The sequence below is a fragment of the Tamandua tetradactyla genome, chromosome 9 (genome assembly GCF_023851605.1).
Source record: "Tamandua tetradactyla isolate mTamTet1 chromosome 9, mTamTet1.pri, whole genome shotgun sequence".
Classification (NCBI taxonomy): Eukaryota; Metazoa; Chordata; class Mammalia; order Pilosa; family Myrmecophagidae; genus Tamandua; species Tamandua tetradactyla.
Genome location: NC_135335.1, coordinates 47,595,190 through 47,616,621, shown reverse-complemented (window position 1 = coordinate 47,616,621; position 21,432 = coordinate 47,595,190). Strand labels below are relative to the sequence as shown.

Genomic DNA, 21,432 nt, shown 5'->3' with positions numbered 1-21,432 from the left:
AAAATCCAACAACCTTTCCTGATAAAAACACTTCAAAAGTTAGTCATCAGAGGAAACCTTCTCAATATCATAAAGGGCATATATGAAAACCCATAGCCAGCATCATACTTAATGGTGAGAAATTGAAAACATTTCAATTTGAGATTGGGGATGAGACAAGGATGCCCATTGTCACCACTATTATTTAACATTGTATTAGAAGTACTAGTTGGAGCAATTAGACAGGGGAAAGAAATAAAAGGCATCCAAATAGGAAAGAAAGAAGTAAAACTTTCTTTATTTGCAGAAAACATGATCCTACACTTAGAAAATCCTGAGACATCTACAGTAAAACTACTTGAGCTAATAAACAAATTCAGCAAAGTGGCAGGATACAAGATTAATGTACAAAAATCTATACCCAAGCAATGACCTATGAGAGGTGACAACTAAGGAAACAATTCCATTCAGAATAATGACCAGAAGAATTAAGTATCTAGGAATAATCCTAACTAGGGATGTCAAGGACTTATACACAAAAAACTACAAAAAATTTTGCTAAAAGAAATAAAAAGTGATTGAAATAGATGGAAAAATGTCTATGGATAGGAAGGTTGAATATTGTTGAGATGTCAATCCTACTCAAACTGATCTACAGATTCAAGGCAATATCAATAAAAATCCCAACAACCTACTTTGAAGACTTGGAAAAACTGGATATCAAATTTATATGAAAGGGAGCAGGGCGATAGTGGCTCAGTGGCAGAGTTCTCACCTGCCATGCTGGAGACCCAGTGCCTACCCATGCAAAATAAAAGTTATATGGAAAGGAGAGGTAAAAATAGCTAAAATGTCCTACAAAGAACAGTGAACTGGAGGTCTATCACTTCCTGATTTTAAAGCTTATTATAAAGTCAGTGGTCAAAACAGCACTGTACTGGAACAAAGATGGAAGGACTGACCAGTGGAATGGAATCAAGAGTGCAGGTTGACACCAAATTTATGGACATTTGATCTTCAATAAGCCCCCAAATCTCCCAAATTGGAGAACTGGATTTCAATAGCCAAAAGAATGAAAGAAGACCCCTACCTTACACCCTATTCAAAAATTAATTCAAAATGGATCAAAGACCTAAATATAAGAGCCAGTACCATAAAACTTCTTGAAACAAATGTAGGGAAACATCTTCAATATCTACTAATAAGAAGTAGCTTCTGAAACTTTACACCTAAAGCATAAGCTGTGAAAGAAAAAACAAAGAAATGGGGATGCCTTAAGATCATGAGCTTCTGTGCCTCAAAGGACTTTGTTTAAAAGGTAAAGAGGCAGCCAACTCAATGGGAGAAAATACTTGGAAACCACATATCGGATAAAGACTTGATATCCTGTGTACATAAAGAAATTATACAGCTCACCAACAAAAGAACAAACAACCCAGTTGTAAAATGGGCAGAGGAAATGAATAAGCACTTTTCTGAAGAGCAAATACAGATGACTTAAAAGTACCTAAAGAACTGCTGGTCTTCATTGGCTATAAGGGAAATGCAAATTAAGATGACAATGAGATTTCACATCACACCTATAAGAATGGCTGCTAGTAAACAAACAGGAAACTATAAATATTGGAGAGGATGTGGAGAAATTGGAACACTTATCCACTCTTGGTGGGAATGTAAAATGGTTCAACCACTGTGTAAATCAGTTTGGCGATTCCTCAGAAAACTAAATACTGAATTGTCATATGACCCAGCAATACCAATACTTGATATATACCCAGAAGAGTTGAAAGCAGTGACACAAACAGACACTTGCACACCAATGTTCATAGCAACACTATTCGCAATTGCCAAAGAGATAGAAACAATCCTGATGCCCATCAATAAACAAGTGGATAAACAAAATGTGATATATACATAAGATAAATGTTATGCAGCATTTGGACAAAATGACATCCTGAAACATATGACAACATGGATGAGCATTGAGGACATATTGCTGAGTGAAATAAGTCAGACACAAGAAGATATAAACTATATGATTCCATTATTACGACTCTGATAAAGCTGCCAATGTTTTGGAGCAGCTGGAAGAAGAAATCTGAGTTGACGGCATGGTAGCCTATGACACACTCTGGGAACTGTTCTGCAGCTGCTTGTTGAAGTGTGCATTGACAATTATTGCTTTTTTCTTTCTTTTATATATATATATACACACACACACACACACATATGTGTATGTGTGAGTGTGTGCTATATTTTACAACTAAAAAACAGTTCAAAAAACTATAGGCAGTTATAGTAATATTAGTGAAAATAAATTCCTGAAAAAAAAAAAAGAATGTCCATATCAGCATTGTTCCTAAGAGCTCCAAACTTAAAATGACCTAAATGTCAATCAGCATAGTATACACAAATGGATTACTCTAACAAAATGAACAGGAACGAAATCCACCTACACAAAACACTACGGAGTGCATATCACAACCCTGTAGGTCAAAAAAGACAGATACAAAATCTTAGATATTTCATGCATGATTCCATGCACATAAAGTTTGACAACAGGCAAAATTAAATTATGGTGCAGAAAGTCAGGATAGCAATAACTTTTTGAAGGGAAGGGTGCCGGAGGGCACAAATTGGCTTCTGAGGTGATGGCATTTTTCTGTTCTTCATCTGAATGCTGGTTATCAGGTATGCTAACTTGGCAATAATTCATCAGTCTGTACATTTATGACATAAATACCTGTTGTGTGTTTTCAAGATTAAATTAAAAACTGTACTTTTAAAATAGTGGCTAACTCATCAGATTGCTGGGAAAATCACTTTATTTAATACACATCAAGTTCTCAGAATGCTACTTAAAATTACTGCTATGTTTCATTTACTACCATATTTATCATTATTCTGCCTTTGTACCCCTTTAGATGTTTTCCTAATAACGAAGGACATGTCTGACTTTCGTAACTTTGAAAAAAATCCAATAAATTAAAAAATAATTTTCAAGAAAATAGAATGATTTATTGAACAATTTTATATTTGTCACAAATGTAACCTTTCAATCATGTGTATTTCTGTCTTCTTAATTGATTGCTTTAATACTAATGTTATTATCTGGATATGCCTTATAATTCAGATAAGTTAAGTCTTAGCTCTTTCAACTATAAGAAAAACTAGTAATAATATATTTCTTATAGAGATTATGGGATTAAATGAAGTTACTATATAAGGGCTCAGTATATTTAGCAAATATTATTACTGTTGTGACTATTATCAATGAGCTATGTTTCTATAGGAAACTTAACTTTAAAAGTACTTGCACAAATCTTTTCTCACTCAATGCTTGTGCCATTCATGTGAGGTGGTTATTATATAAATTTTACAAATAGAGTAATTAAGTCATACTAAGAATGCACAACTGGATACTAGAGTTTTAATGAGAAGCAGATTGTTGGGGGTTGAAGCGTGGTCGCCGCAGAAGACCTATGCAAATGATAATCCGCATTCTGCTGTGTATTAACCTGTTGGCAAATAGGGTACCTTGAAGATATTCTTACTAGTTTAGATGTGGTCAAATTGAATCAGGGTGGATTTTAATTTGAAGGCCTTTTAAAGAGAGAGAAATTAGATGCAATCAGCAGAAACCAAATGTAGAGGCCAAAAAGCAAAAGAATCTGGAAGTCAGAAGAAGCCAGAAGTCAGAGAAAGCCACAGGAAGAGGCCCAGGGCATCGCCTTGGGATGGAGGCAGAGATGCACATTAAAGAGCCACAGGGTTGCAGAAATCCAGGGACAAAACACTGTAGACTCAGGAGGAAACATGCCCTATTGAGACCCAAATGTTGTCCTTCTAGCCTCTGAATCGTGAGACTGTAAATTCCTGTTGTTAAGCCAATTAGTGTATGTCCTGTGTTATAGCAACCCTGTCCTTGGTCAGCAGGCTTGCATCAGACAGCCTGACACAATCAAAAGTCACGATGGAACCCAAAGATGGCTTTATCTCAGTTCTTCATAGTTCTGTTTTCTTCTGTCATATTAACACTATTAAGTTCTATTTTATTTTTTCACAGAAAGACTCCTTTACAGAAGGATTTTCCAGATTTTTTTCATGTTCTGAGGATGTGAGAATATAGTTTAATTTCACTGCTTGTGGGAACAATAGCCCCAAGTTCCTATAGCAATAAATGTGTCCAGCTTTCCTTTGTTCACACGTAGTTTGAAAGACACAGGAAAATTTGTGAAGTAAGTGAACTTTTTCTGTCTTTCTCTTCACTCTTTTTTAAAGCTGGTCGGTTTCTTGGTGATACCCTAACTTTTGCCTTCATGATCAAAATGGAATGTTTTACTTTTCCCAAGGACATGTGCATTCTTCATGAATGTTAGTTTTCTAATAGTGAAATTTTAGTCATTTGGCCCCTGAGCATGTGTGACTGCTACGTGGAGTTATTTATTTATGCCACGAAGTTAAGCCCTTTACTTATCTTTAGGAATTGAACCTTGCTTTTCAAATTCTTACTGTGAAATTTTAGTTAGTGCAAGCCAAGTAATAATACCTAGTTCTTTTTCTTTGAGCCTGTTTTTGCTTAGAGAGGTTTACTCATTTTAGGTAGCAAATTACTAATCTCAACCAATAGATCTTCTCTATTCATAATCAAAGAGAAAGAGAATTATTATTTAGTAACAACTTGTGCTTCTAGAATGATGTACTACTGTAGAATCTGGTATGTTTTTCTAGGTAAGGAGTAAATTTATTAATCAATAAAATTAAATAAGATAATCTAATGTGTCTAGTTTTTTTCTTTCTATGGAATTGTGTATTGTTTGACTGAATTTACAAAATAAGTTCCATGGCTTTGGCTTGTGACTCAAACAAAGTATTTAGCTTTTAAACTTGTACTTTAAGAACTTTTGACTTCATCCCATATCAACCCCCAGGCATTAATTTAAAATTTAGTCATTGTCCAGACTGAACTTGTTGATGCTTGAATGAAGAGGTGGAATTACTGCTCTTAACTGTGCCCTGGCATCCTACTTGCCTTAGGCAGCTGCCTCCCTCTAGAGAACTGGAATATTTCAAACATAGTTTTCATCTACTGTCACAATTATAATTGGGGGCAGGTGCAGAACCCAAGGGTAGCAACTTCTTAAGGACCATAATTCTTTTCTGAAGATAGTGAAGTTAATGAAGCAGTTAAAAGTTTTCATTAATAGCACTGGAAGTCACAGGCCCTGGGGAAAGTATCATCTCTTACATAAGTTTCAGCTCAGTACTAAAATAAATTCTAAGAAGAGGTTTATTCCTAATCACAATCTTGCAGTTGCTAAAAGTTTGAGCTGTTTGCTCAAGTTTGTCACTGCTCACATTGTGCTTGTGAGTCTGTTTTCCTAGTTCTAATCTATGCCTTTACAAAGCCTCTTGGATGTGTAAGCTCTGCTTTTTTTAGGAGAGCATCTAATGGTTCAGCTCTACCTCTCACATGAACCTTTAAATCAAAACCTAATGATGGCATGCCCTGTTCCTTCCAGACCCATGTCCATAGATTAAGCTGAGATGTCCTTGCCTATAGCAGCACACAGAGCTACACATTGCCCATTTAGGGTATGACCACTAAAGCCACTGCATGAGGTGGTAGGAATGTCATTCATACTGATAGGTTGGTAGGAAATAAACGTTCCTCAGTGAAGCACATTTTGTTACATATCAAATCCAGTCCATTTAGAAATTTGGAAGGGGGTTCTTTTTATGGCCATTGGCATGTCCAATCTTCATTACACCCTCCATATCCATAAAGATTTCCAGAATGGTGCTCCTTTTCTCTTTCAGTCTTCTAAAGCATATTTTCTAGACCATATTGCCATTCCATTGGCTACTTCCCAGGAAGCAGTGAAAATCCATGCCATAATACCATTATGTCTGGTTGCTCTATGTATTAGTTAGGGTTCTCTAGAGAAACAGAATCAACAGGGAACACTTGCAAATATAAAATTTATAAAAGTGTCTCACGTGACCATAGAAAGGCAGAGTCCAAAATCCATAGGGCAGGCTGTGAAGCCAACGACTCCAATGGATGGTCTGGATGAACTCACAGGAGAGGCTCACCAGCAGAAGCAGGAATGGGGCCTGTCTCCTCTGAGTCCTCCTTAAAAGGCTTCCCATGATTAGATTTAGCATCACTAATTGTAGAAGACACTCCCCTTTGGCTGATTACAAATGGAATCAGCTGTGGATGCAGCTGACGTGATCATGGCCTAATCCTATGAAATGTCCTCATTGCAACAGACAGCCCAGCACTTGCCCAACCAGATAAACAGGTACCACAACCTGGCCAAGTTGACACATATCCCTAACCATGACATTCTACGTACTCAATTTGGTCCATTTAACAGATTTATCTTTGGCCTTTTCCTTTAACGTGTGATCACCAACTGATCACAGAGCTGCTGCTTTCCAGATTGAGTATTGTTCATTCATGCTTAAACTACCTGTGGTAAACCATGCTGCTTGTGTGTCATCACCTGATAACTGATCCTAGGGAGGGGCCCATTCATCTGTGGGTTTTAGCTACCTCCTAAGTGGGACCTAATGTAGAGATCAAAAGCATGAGGCTGCCTATTCCTATGCAGTGGGTACCTCATCACATTCTCTTAACCATATCCATGTCATTCAATAAAGGAATTAGCCCATGCTTTTCATCTCTCATTGTAATGATGATTAGACATAAACCATAAGCAAGGACATGATGCATCCTACAATAATGTCTTTCAGTACTAAAAGCAGTTTCAACTAAAATTTAGTAACCAGCTAGCAATTTCCTTTTGAGTGGTGTGTACCTTGAATTGGATCAGGTATGCTTTGTAGTTCTAAATTCCACAAGCTGTGACTAAGTAGGAATAACATCCTTTTGTCAGAAGCTGCCTGCTGCAGACACTACAAAATCATTTGAGTATGGGGCTCCTAAGGCCCCAGAGGCTCTACTATGGCATTTTCAGTCTCCAGTAATGCCTGATCTTGCTGAAAACTCCATTCAAATTCAGCTTTTTTCTTGATAAATTTATGAATAGGTGTATGTAATTTCTTTAGCACCCAGACAACCCAAACAATCTTTGTGCCACTTGCTTTGATTTTGGAGCTGGCAGAGACCATTGTTTATTTTTGGTTGTCTGAGGGATGTATCTAGCTCCACATGTCATTGTGATGCTTAGGAATTTTACCATTTTCCTTGGGCCTTTTACTTTAGTTGAGTTAATCAGCCATCCACTTGAGGTCATATGATTAACAGGCACTTATAACCCAACCTTAGCTTGAGTTCTCAACATTATACCATCAATGTCATAAGTGATAGTACTTTCTCACTGAATCAGATCTATGTCTCTTCTCACCAGGTGTGGTATAAGCAAGAGAATTTTCATAACTTCATAGAAACATAATGAATGCATATTAGAGTCCATCCTATATGAATGCATATTGACTTTGTTTTTCTTCCTAGATAGAAATGAAAAATAAGACTTCAGCAACATTTCTCACAGAACATCATTCCCTCTTAGCTTTGTGGAACCATAATTGCTGATACTGTATCAGGCTGATGTCATTGGAAGGATCACTTAATTCAGACCCCTATAATATACACTTAATCTCCAGGATTCATTTGCTTGTCTTACAAGCCACAGTAGATAACAAGTAAGGAATATGTAGGCATTTATGTACTAGCATATAACTGATCCCCAATTAAAGCTGGGATTCCTTCTTTTTAACTAACCACTTGAGTGAATTTAAGTTGATTCTAAAGGTTCCCTTTCAGCAAGACCAACTAAAACAGGATAAAGAACAGATTTGCACATTCCTTTTCCAGTAGTTTGAGTGAGAGAAGTGTCCTCCATTCAGACACCAGGCTCATTCCTCAGATACACTCGGGTAGGGGCGAGGCAGAAACATACATTATGTGCATTCATAAATTCCTAATTTCAGTCACAGTTTCAGCTGCCTCCATTCTAGAATTGCATCACCTCATCCCCTGATTTAATCATTTTGTCCTCTTTCTTCAATGGCTCATTTAGGTATGAAAGTACAATAAGCACCAGTATCTGGCATCCCAATAAAGTTCTTTACCAGACCTTTTTAGCTATAACCATGCAAATAGTTTTGGTGTCCAGTGCCTAGAGACTGTGCTCCCAAACCCCATTACTCAGAGTCATGTTCTTCTTTTTACCTTTGAATTGTTATAATTTATATTGGCCCTGAAGACATTGTAGATCTCTTATTTGTATAATGATCGTGTTTTACAAATCAACATTAGGATAAATTGAGCAAATCTGTTTTCTGTTCATTTTTTCATTATTAATTTTTCATTTCTCTTTGCTAGGTCTCTATTGACATATCTTCAAGCCTACTGATACTTTCCTCAATCATGCCCAGTTTACTGATGAACCTGTCAAAAGCATTTTTCATTTCCATAATTCAGTTTTTTATTTCCAGCATTTCCTTTTGATTTTTCTTACACTTTAAATATCTCTGCATTCATTACTCATCTATTCTTGTATGTTTTCTACACTTTCACAAAAGTCCTTAGCATATGATTCATATATATTTTTTTTAATTCCCAGCCTGACAGTTAAAAAATTCTGTCACCCCAGAGAACCTCTTTAGTTATTCCAATGTGGCTTCTCTCTCTAAACCAACTCAATAGATAAACACACTGCTCCCCCACCTATTTGGGACATGACTCCCAGTGTGTAAATCTTTCTGGCAATGTGGGACAGAACTCCTGGGATGAGCCAGGAACTGGTATCAAAGGATTAAGAAAATACCATAACAATACCATACCATAAGCCAAATGGATTGGCTTAACAACAAGAATTTATTGACTCATTGTTTCATAGATTTGAAGTCTTGCTTCTTCCCAGTGTTGGTATCTTCTGGCTGCCTGAGAAACTTGGGGTTCCTTAACTTTTCCATCACATGGCAATGCACATGGCAGCAGCTTCTCCTCTCTATTCTGTGTTACACTGACATCCAGCTTCTGGCTGCTCCCTGTGGTTTCTTTGCCTGTGTCCAGTTTCTCTTGTTTAAAAGGACTTTAGCCATATTGAATTACAGCACACCTTCATTCAATTTGGGCTCACCTAACTCATAACATCTTCATTTGAAGTGGGTTCACACACACAGGAACAGGTTTGGGACCTGATCATGCCTTTTGTGAGGGGCATGGTTTTGTCCCCAGCACCAATAAATCTTTATTAAATAATACCTTTGCTCTCTGCCCACAGGGGTTTCTTATCTGTGGCCTATCTGGATTGATTTTCATAGCTACATCCAGTAAGCTCCAGGGTCAGAATTGAATGGGTGAAGAACATGGCAGAAATTTCCTTTTTCATAATTTTCAAAGACTTATAACATTGGCTGAACTTCCTATATCAAAGAGAGAGAAAGAGAAGAGTCCCTAGCACAAAGGGCATTGAGAAATGCCTGTTATGTGGCATTGCACATACTTTTGTATAGGGTCCTTCATATTAGCATGGATGGTGGTGGTATAAGACAGATTCCTTGATGCTCTACCATTATTTAATGGAACAAAGAGGGAAAATCCATTCTTAAGAGTGTGAGTGTAAGGCCACAAGTCGAGTTCTTCATTTTGCCTTACTAACATTTATAGAAGGTTATTTATGAGCTGATCAGATGTATAAGAATTTAGGTTCTTTTTAACAAAATCAGGGAAATGCAAATTTTCTCCCAGTTCCAAGAGCCTAATTCAGAAAGTTATAATTTTCTCATGAGGATCCCTCTGGTTCTCCTTGCTTTATTGAAGCTTATTTCAATTGACGCCTTTTAAAGCATCAATAAAATTCAGCAACTATTTTTGTTTTCATTGGCTTCTAAAACAAATACATGCAATGGGTAGACTTAAACCACAGGAGCTAATTGACTGGCAAATTTTAGGCTAGAAGCCAAAATCCAGGCATCAGCAAGGCTATATTTTCTCCACAAAGACTAAGATAGGTGTAATGGGGCTGGCTAACTGCAATGCTTGTTCCCTGGAGTTTGCATCACATAGCCATGCACAGAAAGAGGTCGTATCCTTCTCCTTCAGGTTCCACTGACTTCCAGCTTCTTCTGCCTCCATGTGGCTTTCTCCTCTAATTCATCCAGTAATTAAGGATTAATGTCCAGCCACATTCACTTGGGCCACAACTTAACTAAAAATAATACCTTCAAAAGATCCTCTTTATAATGGTTCACACCAACAAGAATGGATTAAGGTTGAGAACATGTTTTTCTCTGCTGGAATATATTTCAATCTACCACCATTTTCTTATAGTCTTATTGGATCAAGAAACATTTCTAGTGTTCTGGTGGTAAAGAATATCAATGCTTAGAGCCCTAACTTTAAAAGTTCATAGTGTTTAGGCATTTAGACATTGACTTTGCTTCCAACACATGTCTTAAAATAAAGTCAGACATATTATTATGTCACACAGACTTTTCATTTAAAGCTGATTATATTTCTTGCTATGCATATTGAAGTAAGGACCATTCACATCCCATTACTATAGTCTGTCTAGTGATCTTGCTCCTCCTTCTCCCTGCCTTGAAGTTAGATTTCCTAAAGGAAAATATAAGAAAGCAAGATGGAGAATGAGTGGCACTGATAGCCAATATCACTAAGTTTTGATAAATGATTGTACACGAGTCATTGTCCCTAAAAACAACTGGTTCATAACACTTTTTCAAAAGAGAGGTGAACAATATAAAAATGGTCAATATCGCTTCAATATTTTTGGTAAAATTTTCATGGGTTATAAACCCATATTGAACATGTAATTGTTTTTCTAAGTAAAAATGAGACGTATTTGAGTGTGATTCAGAGTAAATGAAGACAAACCATAATGGATAAATGTAAAATTATATTTCACTGTTTTTACTTTAAAATTTCTTCAGAATGTCTATCAATAAAAAATGTAATGTTCTCTTTTCTTCTGTTCAGCATTATTCTTAACTATAAATGGTAAAATAATGCTAAACCCCTTGTAAAATTATCAAAATCAAATTATAACTTAAAAAGAAATATTTACTATAATTCCTGAAAAATATATACTCAAATATTAGGTTCATTTATTTGTTAGGTTTTCCATAATTAAAGCCTAGATGCTTCACATTATGTTCTCTCTTCCTTCAATACTTAATCAAATATCTTTTGTCATATAGTTTGTTTACTTCCCTGAAAATCATTCTCTAAATTCATAGCTCTTTCACTCTTAAATGCATCTCTTCTTTTCTGTGTGTTTTTATGCATTCAATGTATAATAGATGATTCCTACCTCATGAAGGAAAGTATGTATTATTAAATGCTATAGTCTAATGGACACAAAAAGATACACTTAATTCAGACTTTAAATATAATTCTGTTCAAGAAACATTTATTTTATCATGTATAAGGTGAATGGCTTGATGGAATATAATAAATAAAATTGTTCCTCTTTCAGATATGGATCAGTGTGTCAAATGTCCTGAAGACCAATATCCTAATAAGCAGAGAGGTCAATGCCTCCTGAAAATTATGACTTTTTTGTATCGTGAAGATTCTCTAGGAGTTATTCTTATCTCTATGGCCATTAGTTTCTCTGTCCTCACTGCTCTGATTTTAGGACAATTTATTCTATTTCAAGACATGCCCACCATCAGAGGAAATAACTGAATTCTCAGTTATGTCCTCCTCATGTCCTTAATGTTATGCTTCCTCTCCCCTTTGATATTTATTGGTCAGCCTAACCCAGTCACCTGTATCTTGAGACATTCTCTGGGGTTACATTTTCTGTGGCTGTTTCTGCTGTTTTAGTGAAGACCTTTGTGGTAGTCAGATTCAGTTGTCAACTCAGCCAGGTGAACGTGCCTAGTTCTGCTGCTGTGGGCATGAGCCAATGGTATGTGAATGTCATTTGTTGCTCATTACATCTGCAGTTGGCTAAGAGGTGTGCCTGCTGTAATGAATGATGTTTGATTTAATTGGCTGGTGCTTAAATGAGAGAGCTCAATGTAGCACAGCCCAAGCAGCTCAGCATCCCTCATCTCAGCACTCACAGCTCAGCCCAGGCCTTTGGAGATGCAGAAAGAAGTCACCCCAGGGAAAGTTGTTGGAACCCAGGGGCCTGGAGAGAAGGCCACCAAAGATCACCCTGTGCCTTCCCATGTAAGAAAATCTCAGTTGCAAGTTAGCTGCCTTTCCTCTGAAGAACTAATGAAATAAATCCCCTTTTATTAAAAGCCAATCCATCTCTGGTGTGTTGCATTCTAGCAGCTAGCAACATAGAACAAGCTTGATTATAGTTGTGGCTTTTAAATCCATCAAACCAGGAAACACATTACATATGTGGAAGGTGTCCCAGTTCTCAAATGCTATAATCTATATTGTCTCCATCATTCAAGCATGTATCTGTGCATTCTGGTTGGGAACCTCTCCCCCTTTCCCTGACGTGGAACACAATCTGAGTTTCGACAAATCATCCTCAGTGTAATGAGGGATCCACCCCTGCTATGCCAGTTTGAAAGGATTTATGTACCCTAGGAAAGCCATGTTTTAATCCTAAACAATCTTGTGGGAACAACCATTTCTTCTAATCCTTATTCGGTACTATAGGTTGGAAACTTGATTAGGTTATGGTCACAGAGATGTGATTCAATCAATTGTGGGTAGTAAGCTTGATTAGATGGAGATATGTCTACATCCATTCTATTTGGGTCTTGATTAGTTTACTGGAATCCTATAAAAGAAGTATTTTGGAAAAAGCTTCAGAATGACACAGAGCCACAAAGCAGAGAGAAAGAGTCCACCAGTCTGTGACTTCTGGAGACGAAGAAGGAAAATGCTTCCCGGGGAGCTTCATGAAGCAAGAGGCCTGGAGAGAAAGCCAGTAGACACTGCCATGTTCACCATGTGTCCTTCCAGCTGAGAGAGAAGCACTGAATGTCATCGGCCTTCTTGGACCAAGGTATCTTTCCCTGGATGCCTTAGATTGGACAGTTCGATAGACTTGTCTTAATTGAGGCGTTTTTCTTAGCCTTAGAATTGTAAATTAGCAACTTCTTAAATTCCCCTTTTTAAAAGCCATTCCATTTCTGGTATATTACATTCCAGCATCTAGCAAACCAGAACACCTGCCTTCTACTATGTAGTGGGTTATTTGGATTTTCTGGTATTACTGAGCTTGAGAACTGCTTTTCTGGCCAAACACTTTCAATGAAGCAAAAATGATCACCTTCAGCATGCTGGTTTTCTTCAGTGTGTGGATTTCTTTCATACCTACCTACCTGAGCACCAAAGGCAAAGCCATATGTGGCTTTGGAAACCTTTTCTGTCTTTTCCAGTGCTGACTTATTGGTTTGTATATTTCTTCTAAAATGCTATGTGATTCTATTGAGATCAAATAGGAATTCAAGAAAAAAAAATACTTGGACAAATTCCTTCCCAAAGGCAAAGGATTTATAAGATGAGCAATAATATGGAAATAAAGACTCAAGATGAGGCATGAAATAAATGCATTTCATTAAACCAATGACAATTGCCCTTTAATCAACTGGCACCATTAGCATTGGGAGCAGCAAGTCATAATGGAAAAAGCTCTGTATTCTGATAGAAAAATGTTCAAATTCATCACCCCTCTGGGCTGAATATGACTTTCATTTTGTTCACTTATCATTACCTTGTGTCACAATTTTCTCATCTCTAACACGTAATAGATTAGTAAGTCACAAAGGGTTAGAGTAAGGATTGAATGAAATCATGTATGTGAAAACATAGAAAATATAGTGGAGACTCAAAAATATGGTTTCTTTTTCTCCATTTTACTCTGGCTGTTATTTGCTTCATATTTAAATAAAAATTAAACTTTGCTGAATTATAGGTTCAGGTAACAGAAAGCTAGTGATATCTAATTCTCCCTCATTAAACTACTCCTAAAGACAAAATATATAAAAATTTGAACTCTGGACAACACAACTTGTATTCTGTAGCCTTCCCTAAGCTCTGATAAAATTCATGGATTGATACTTAGGTGAAGTCTTGAAGGAAGTTAACTGAGTAACTTGAAAGGGAAGTGCTTTGTTACTGAGCATGTCCATCACATAGGTAGAGAAATGACTCACCAAGAGAGAGGATCCCACTTTTATTGAGAGAGTATTGTTTTCTAATCTACCTCTCCCCACTGCTGATACCTGATATCACCTACCATTTGTTTTCCAGCAGTGAAATGTGTCAGGGATCTAAGTGAGGTTAAAAGGATAAGGCTTAAATCCAGAAGTGTAAGATAGCAGAATTTAAAGGACCTGGGACATATGTGGAGTGATTCTCCCTGGGAGGTGTAGTTTTTCAGTATTAGTTTTTTCTGGACAAAGAAATCTCTATGTACAGACCATTTCTGATCATCCAGTAATAAAACCCTCCTATAAGCATAAAAATGGGAGAAGTCCAAGCAGAAGAGCGAAGGCGTGTGCTGGGATCCCCTCTGTTAGCCTGTCTTCAGTGACCAGCTCCTGCTTTGAAGGCAAGCTCCTCAGACTTCATTTCTGGAGTGCAGTTGGAGCCTCCCACGTGCTAATGTGGAAGCCACGGCCAAAATAGCAGAGGCACTGGAAATTAATGATATTTAGAAATTACTACCTCAGGTAAATGTTCTTTTGGAGCAGGAGTTACATGTCATTTGAAGTTCTGTAGCTTAAGAGCAATTGTGTTTGCTCATAATTCTAGACATGGTACAACTGTAAGACTAAGGAACACTGAATTAAAGATGTTCTCAGTCAAGCTAAATTTTGGGTTGTCACCTATCATTTTTCTGTCCCTAGTTGGACAGATTTCCCTAAACTTAGTATGTAGCTAACCTCTTTGATTATGTTGGATTGACTTGCTTCCATTTGGCCATAAAATTGACTGAGAAGGAAACAGGTATTCCCATGGAATATATTCTTTTATGGTTTGTTCGTTTTTTTATTTTTTTATTTGGGGAGGTTGTTTTGTTATTGTTGTTGTTCTGGAAAATGTCTCTTGATATGAATAAACTGGATTATGTTCACATTTTATCAGTTGATGAGAATGGAAAAGACTGGGTTATAGAAATTATTGGAAAGTTTCTACAACTATGTTATTCATTCATTCATGGGAACTTACCATGTAAAAAGGGGAAGGAAGCTTGGTTTTAAAAACACTGGAAAAATATCAGTTTATGTATGCTGATATAAGATCATGCTTCCAGAACAAATCTTTCTGTGTTGGAATTATATATCATTGCACTGGATATTGACACAATGAAATGTATTAATTGACAGAAGGTATAGTGTCTTCAGAAACATTCCCAATTCAACTTAAATTTGAATTGGCATGAGTTAACCAAGTATTTATGTGAATATTCATCAAATATGTCTCAAGGGGGGGAAAGAATCACCCCGGGGAAAGCTGTGGGAACCCAGAAGCCTGGAGAGAAGGCCAGCGAGCTCAACCTGTGCCTTCCCAAGTAAGAGAGAACCTCAGATGAAAGTTAGCTGTCTTTCCTCTAAAGAACTATATGTTTTTAACTAAATAAATCACCTTTTATTAAAAACCAGTCCATCTCTGGTGTGTTGCATTCTGGCAGACTATAACACATCTTTGCTTTGTTTTAAAAATAGTTTTCTATCCCCTAATAACGTTATCTTATTTCATCTGTTTTTTTTTAATTAATTAAAAAAAATTAACTAACACAACATTAAGAAATCATTCCATTCTACATATGCAATCAGTAATTCTTAATATCATCACATAGATGTATGATCATCATTTCTTAGTACATTTGCATCGATTTAGAAAAAAGAAATAGTAAGACAACAGAAAAAAAATAAAATGATAATATAGAGAAAAAATAAAAATAAAAAATACAAAAAATATATATAAAAAACAAACAAACAAACAAACTATAGCTCAGATGCAGCTTCATTCAGTGTTTTAACATAATTACATTACAATTAGGTAGTATTGTGCTGTCCATTTTTGAGTTTTTGTATCTAGTCCTGTTGCACAGTCTGTATCCCTTCAGCTCCAATTACCATTATCTTACCCTGTTTCTAACTCCTGATGGTCTCTGTTACCAATAACATATTCCAAGTTTATTCTCTAATGTCGTTCACATCAGTGGACCATACAGTATTTGTCCTTTAGTTTTTGGCTAGACTCACTCAGCATAATGTTCTCTAGGTCCATCCATGTTATTACATGCTTCATAAGTTTATTCTGTCTTAAAGCTGCATAATATTCCATCATATGTATATACCACAGTTTGTTTAGCCACTCGTCTGTTGATGGACATTTTGGCTGTTTCCATCTCTTTGCAATTGTAAATAATGCTGCTATAAACATTGGTGTGCAAATGTCCGTTTGTGTCTTTGCCCTTAAGTCCTTTGAGTAGATACCTAGCAATGGTATTGCTGGGTTGTATGGCAATTCTATATTCAGTTTTTTGAGGAACCGCCAAACCGCTTTCCACAGTGGTTGCACCATTTGTCATTCCCACCAACAGTGGATAAGTGTGCCTCTTTCTCCGCATCCTCTCAGCACTTGTCATTTTTTGTTTTGTTGATAATGGCCATTCTGGTGGGTGTGAGATGATATCTCATTGTGGTTTTTATTTGCATTTCTCTAATGGCCAGGGACATTGAGCATCTCTTCATGTGCCTTTTGGCCATTTGTATTTCCTCTTCTGAGAGGTGTCTGTTCAAGTCTTTTTCCCAATTTGTAATTGGGTTGGCTGTCTTTTTGTTGTTGAGTTTTTTGTTTTTTCAATTTTATTTAAATGTATTATTCTCTGTAGGTCTTTCTCTGTGATTTGCTATATTTCCTAAGTTTGTTTTAAGGATCTATATGTGTACTTCACTACATAGCAATGTAGCTATAGTTTATTTCTTCTCATTGGTTCAGAGTCTATCTTGCTATGTGGGAATATATCAATAACTAGTAAATTCACCTCCCAAGAGATGTTTGGCCTATTTACTTTTTTTTTTCCTTTTGCCAAGAGAACTTCATTCTTGTACACATGTTGCATGTATGCACATTTTCTCTAGAAGTATACTTATTGGGTCATAGACATTCTTTTATCATGGAATCCCAAATTATTTTCCCAATTAATGATAAGTATTTGAACTTTCAGAAAATGTCAACAAATAATTTGCATTCCTTTGTGAGGCAGTTTCCATTTCTCCACAACTTTGCAAGCACTTAGTCATTGTGAGACTTAATTTTGACACCCTGAGACCATGAAGACTTGCTTTTAATATACAATTGCCTGATTAATAGTGAGATTGCCATTTTTACTTTTTAAAATATTCTTAATTTCACAATGATATGACTAATTATGGACATCTTTTTTCATCTTGCTTAGGATCATCTGGTCTTCTAAATATGTACATTGTTAACTTTTACAATTTTAGTAAAATCCTTTGACATCATTTCATTGAATATTTTATCTTCCCTAGTTTCTATCTTGTCCTTACCACTCAGAATAGAAAAACATAAGAACTGTCAGGATGCTTTGCTGTTATAAGCATGGGTTATCTAAATAGCAGTATTACCAAAATAAGGATATAGACAGAAAAAAACAAGAACTTTTCACTATAGATTTGTGAACAGTGTATACACTGATGATAAAAAAAAGTATAAATTTTGGAAAATCTTACACCATTTTAACCATTCAAGTTTGAGCAGAAATTAAACTTTGATAAATAGAACAAGGTGTAAATTGCAATGCTAATCTTATTCTTTGACACAATTCTACAATAAAGATTTTGATAAACACTGCCTTACCTGCCGGTACATTACTTTTGTGGGATAAGCTTCAAAATATAAAATCAGCTAAAATGATGGGTGTGCAGTATTTAATTTTCAAACAAGAATTATAAATTTATGTCCTACTGAAAGAAACCAAACCACTGCATTATCAAAGCTGCAAGTTTGTTGAGGAAGAAGTTTTGAAAGAGAGATCTCCTACCAGGAATCTGAAGTAAGAATCTCAATAGCGATCTGGTCACAGTTGCTTATTAAGGCATTTAGCAAATTTCCAAGTCTGGCTGACTGACTAAATTTCTTTATTACATGATGGGGGGGCAGGTAAAGGGAGGTTTTAGCAGAGCAAGGAAGGATAAACACTGATTAGCATTGTATGTTTGTTCACTCTGATAAACACGTGGTTTATCACCAGGTGTTGTTTAACTGTAATTCTATATCAACATTCCTTTTTTTTTCCTTCAGAAAGCCTCTGTGGTTAATTGCTTTTGTCTTCTGGAAAATCCTTTGCTTGACAGGGGTTGTTCCCAGCAACACTCAATGCCAGTGGCCATTTTATTTTATGTGGGAGTCCACCCCTTTTGCTTATTTTCCTCATGATTTTATTGGAAACATGACAAAGACAGTGGTGGTCCAGTCACCACCACTGATTTCTTTTCCTGTGGTGTGGTCCAGTAGGCACAGCCTTTGTTTTGTCCCTTTTTTCAGGTTTGTTTCCTTTCTTGGTTGCAGTGAAGTTCATTGGGTAGCTGTTTAATTACATTTAAGATCTTTGGAGAGGGATTATTTACTTTGTTGAGTGGATTAAAGTTATGGTCCTCTTTCTGTGCCAATGTATACAATTTCTATTTTTACTTTTAGTCTCCTTCCACTAGAGACAGTTCCACTGCCTTTTATTTTCCTTTTGATAAGCTCTTTCAAGGGCAACAATCTGTCTTGAGGGTAACAAAGAATTTGGATGGAATCTTGAAACACTATTTGTACAATAAATAAATCATATAGACTGATAATTACAATTAAAAGCAAAATTCCAAAGTGTACTAGTTGTCCCATATTCCATTAAGTCAACAACATAGATAAGGAATAGTTCTGTCCATTTAACTTTCTGAGCCTGACTGATATTATAAAACATCTTAACTAGGTCCTTTAAAATATTTAGATTATTTATCACCATGTCATTAACAGAAGAGCAGCATTGTTCATGGGTAGTCAGGATATCTAGAGAAAGTTTATTTTTCAAGACCACTGATGCTAAACTGTTAGTGTCAGGCTGTAGGTCTTGAAGAGCAGTGAGGGTGGTTTTAAGCTCTATCTCATAGCCTCAGATACATTTGTGACTGCTCTCCCCAGGTCATATGTTTTTAGGGATGGTACGATGGTATGGACACCCCAGTATTATGGAAGCTTCAGGGTTTGGGGTATTATTCCTCTTTTGTTGACCTGAAGCCTGATGAATAAAAGATTTTACCTTGGCTCTGGCTGGCACTTAACATAGACAACATATGCAATTTACAGAGAGGTAACAAAACCATGCAGTTACAAAGGGGATGGAAAGTAGCTCGGACAATGATTAAGAACAGCACAGAAGTGTGCCATAGTTTTCTGTCTAAAGAAAAATGTCTTTCTTTTTGAATAAAGATAATCTTAATAAAAATATTCCTGATCATTTAAAAAAGGCTGGTTTCATTAGATTTGGCTGAATTATTTCCATATGTGCAGCAAGAATAGTGAGATATGCATGTATTTAGGTATCTATGCATTTATCTACAGAGAGAGAGAGAGAAGTTATAGTTTTACAGAAAAATCATGCATAAAATAAATACCATATATCACCTTACACAGTTTTCCTTATTATTACAGAATAATCACTAATGAAAAGACTTGATAATAGAGATTACATACTATTTTAATGTGTTAACTCAGATTTAGTCCCTGAGCTCTCTATTCCTTAACTTTGAATGAGATAGATGTGACAGAGATTTCCTTTAGTTCCAGGAGCTGACAAAAACAACCAACCCATTGAACAAAACACCTTTCCAAAAAGTCATTGCAAATTGCTTCTATGTTGACCAGTACTTGCTTTCTAAGTTTAGCCTTCCCAGAAAGAAGATCACCCCAAGGTGAAGATGAAGCACCAGGTTCTATCAGTTTTGCCAGAGTCTACATCTTGTCCTTGGCTTGTGCTCACTTGCTGTCTGAGGGATTCCCCCATTTACAGAAATCTAAAAGTGCCCCCTACTACCTATGACATGGAGTCTCCTCCCCTTCTAGAGGCTGCATTGTAGGTGTTAAGTCAGCAATACTTTGCCCCAGGCCACTTTGACTTAATTGTTTCTTATACTGCTTTAGCTGTCCACAAGCTCCTTCTGTCTGCAGGGCAAGTTCTAGGAGGGCAAGTCAGAGAAGAATTTCAGCTGGTCCCCTCATTCATGCTGCCAGGATAGATTACCACCAACATGCAATAACACCAGCATGTGCATAGGAGTTTATTCTGCTCCCTCTGGATCTGGGCCGAGTCATCCACAAAGATTTTGCAGGGCTAAGGGAAAAAATTCAGGGATTCCTTGCATCTACAAAATAGAACATTAAACATCACCAATAATCTAAACAAAACCTGTAATCATTTTATATCACTCAGTCCTAGGAAATTAATCCTTGTTCTGCTCCATGTGTATTAGGAATCTCAAGAACTCATTGGCTTCTCCCCTAGAATCTTGAGAATCTTGGCTCAATTCAATGGTGTAGTCTCAAAGCACCCTGCATAGTTCTTTCCATGCATCTCTGAAAGCTGATTGCTACAGCAAAAATAACTGTAGATGACAAAACACAGAATGGTCATGGTTCACATTACTGTTTTACAAAGTGAAAGTTCTGATGAATATTCACTAAAAATAATGTAACTGTGAAAGAAATTTGATAGTTTCTGTGACACATAATATTTTTAAAGAAGAACTGAAATTATTACCAATAATATGATGCAAGGATAGCTTATGGACAGTGAGGACACGGACAAGAATCCAGGAACTCCATATAATTTTTGAAATATTTATATTCATATCATCATACCCATACAGATTTAACCAATGGAAGACTAGAAAATCTGTTTTTCAATTTGACAACACTTTCCATGCTACTCATAATATATCAAATAAAGCTATTTCTAACATCTCTTTTTAAAAGATGAAAGAACAAATCCTTTGTGATTTCCCAGGGGCCCTCTGAAACTGGCCGAAGATAATTTCAGATCAAAAAGACATCCTAGCCCAGCCTCTCTGGAACATCAGATACTTCTATCTCCCTACCCCATATTAGTGACAGACCCTTCCCATATGAGAAATTTAGAATGACCATAGCCCAAATATCTCTAAAGAGAGGATGGAAAGATCAAAGGTGATTGTGGAGTTATACAGAGAAGATAAGATTTAACAAATGACTATGGATGCTGAATCATTAAATTGATATCTCTTTTTAGTCTCCAGTATTTTAGAGCAGCTAGAAGTAAAAGCCTAAAATTGTGAAATTTTACATGGACTATGTTCTACAATCAATTGTGGTGTTCTGCTTTGAAAGTTATAGCTTTTGTGTATATATGCTATTTTTCACAAAAAAAAGAAGGAAAAAAGTCAATTGTAATAATAAAAAAATATTTAAGCCCTCTAGCTTCC

General features: G+C 36.3%; 1 protein-coding gene and 1 long non-coding RNA gene across 37 annotated transcripts in view; one reads left to right on the top strand and one right to left on the bottom strand.

Annotated features, from left to right (window-relative positions):
- LOC143647089 (anomalous homeobox protein-like) overlaps positions 1–21,432 on the top strand; it is a 343,658-nt gene that overhangs the window by 159,802 nt on the left and 162,424 nt on the right. The window lies entirely within an intron of this gene.
- Positions 13,468–21,432, bottom strand: part of LOC143647088 (uncharacterized) — an 89,221-nt gene continuing 81,256 nt past the window's right edge. The window contains exon 3 of the long non-coding RNA XR_013157826.1: positions 13,468–14,592. This is a non-coding gene — a long non-coding RNA (uncharacterized LOC143647088). The remainder of the gene's footprint in view (positions 14,593–21,432) is intronic.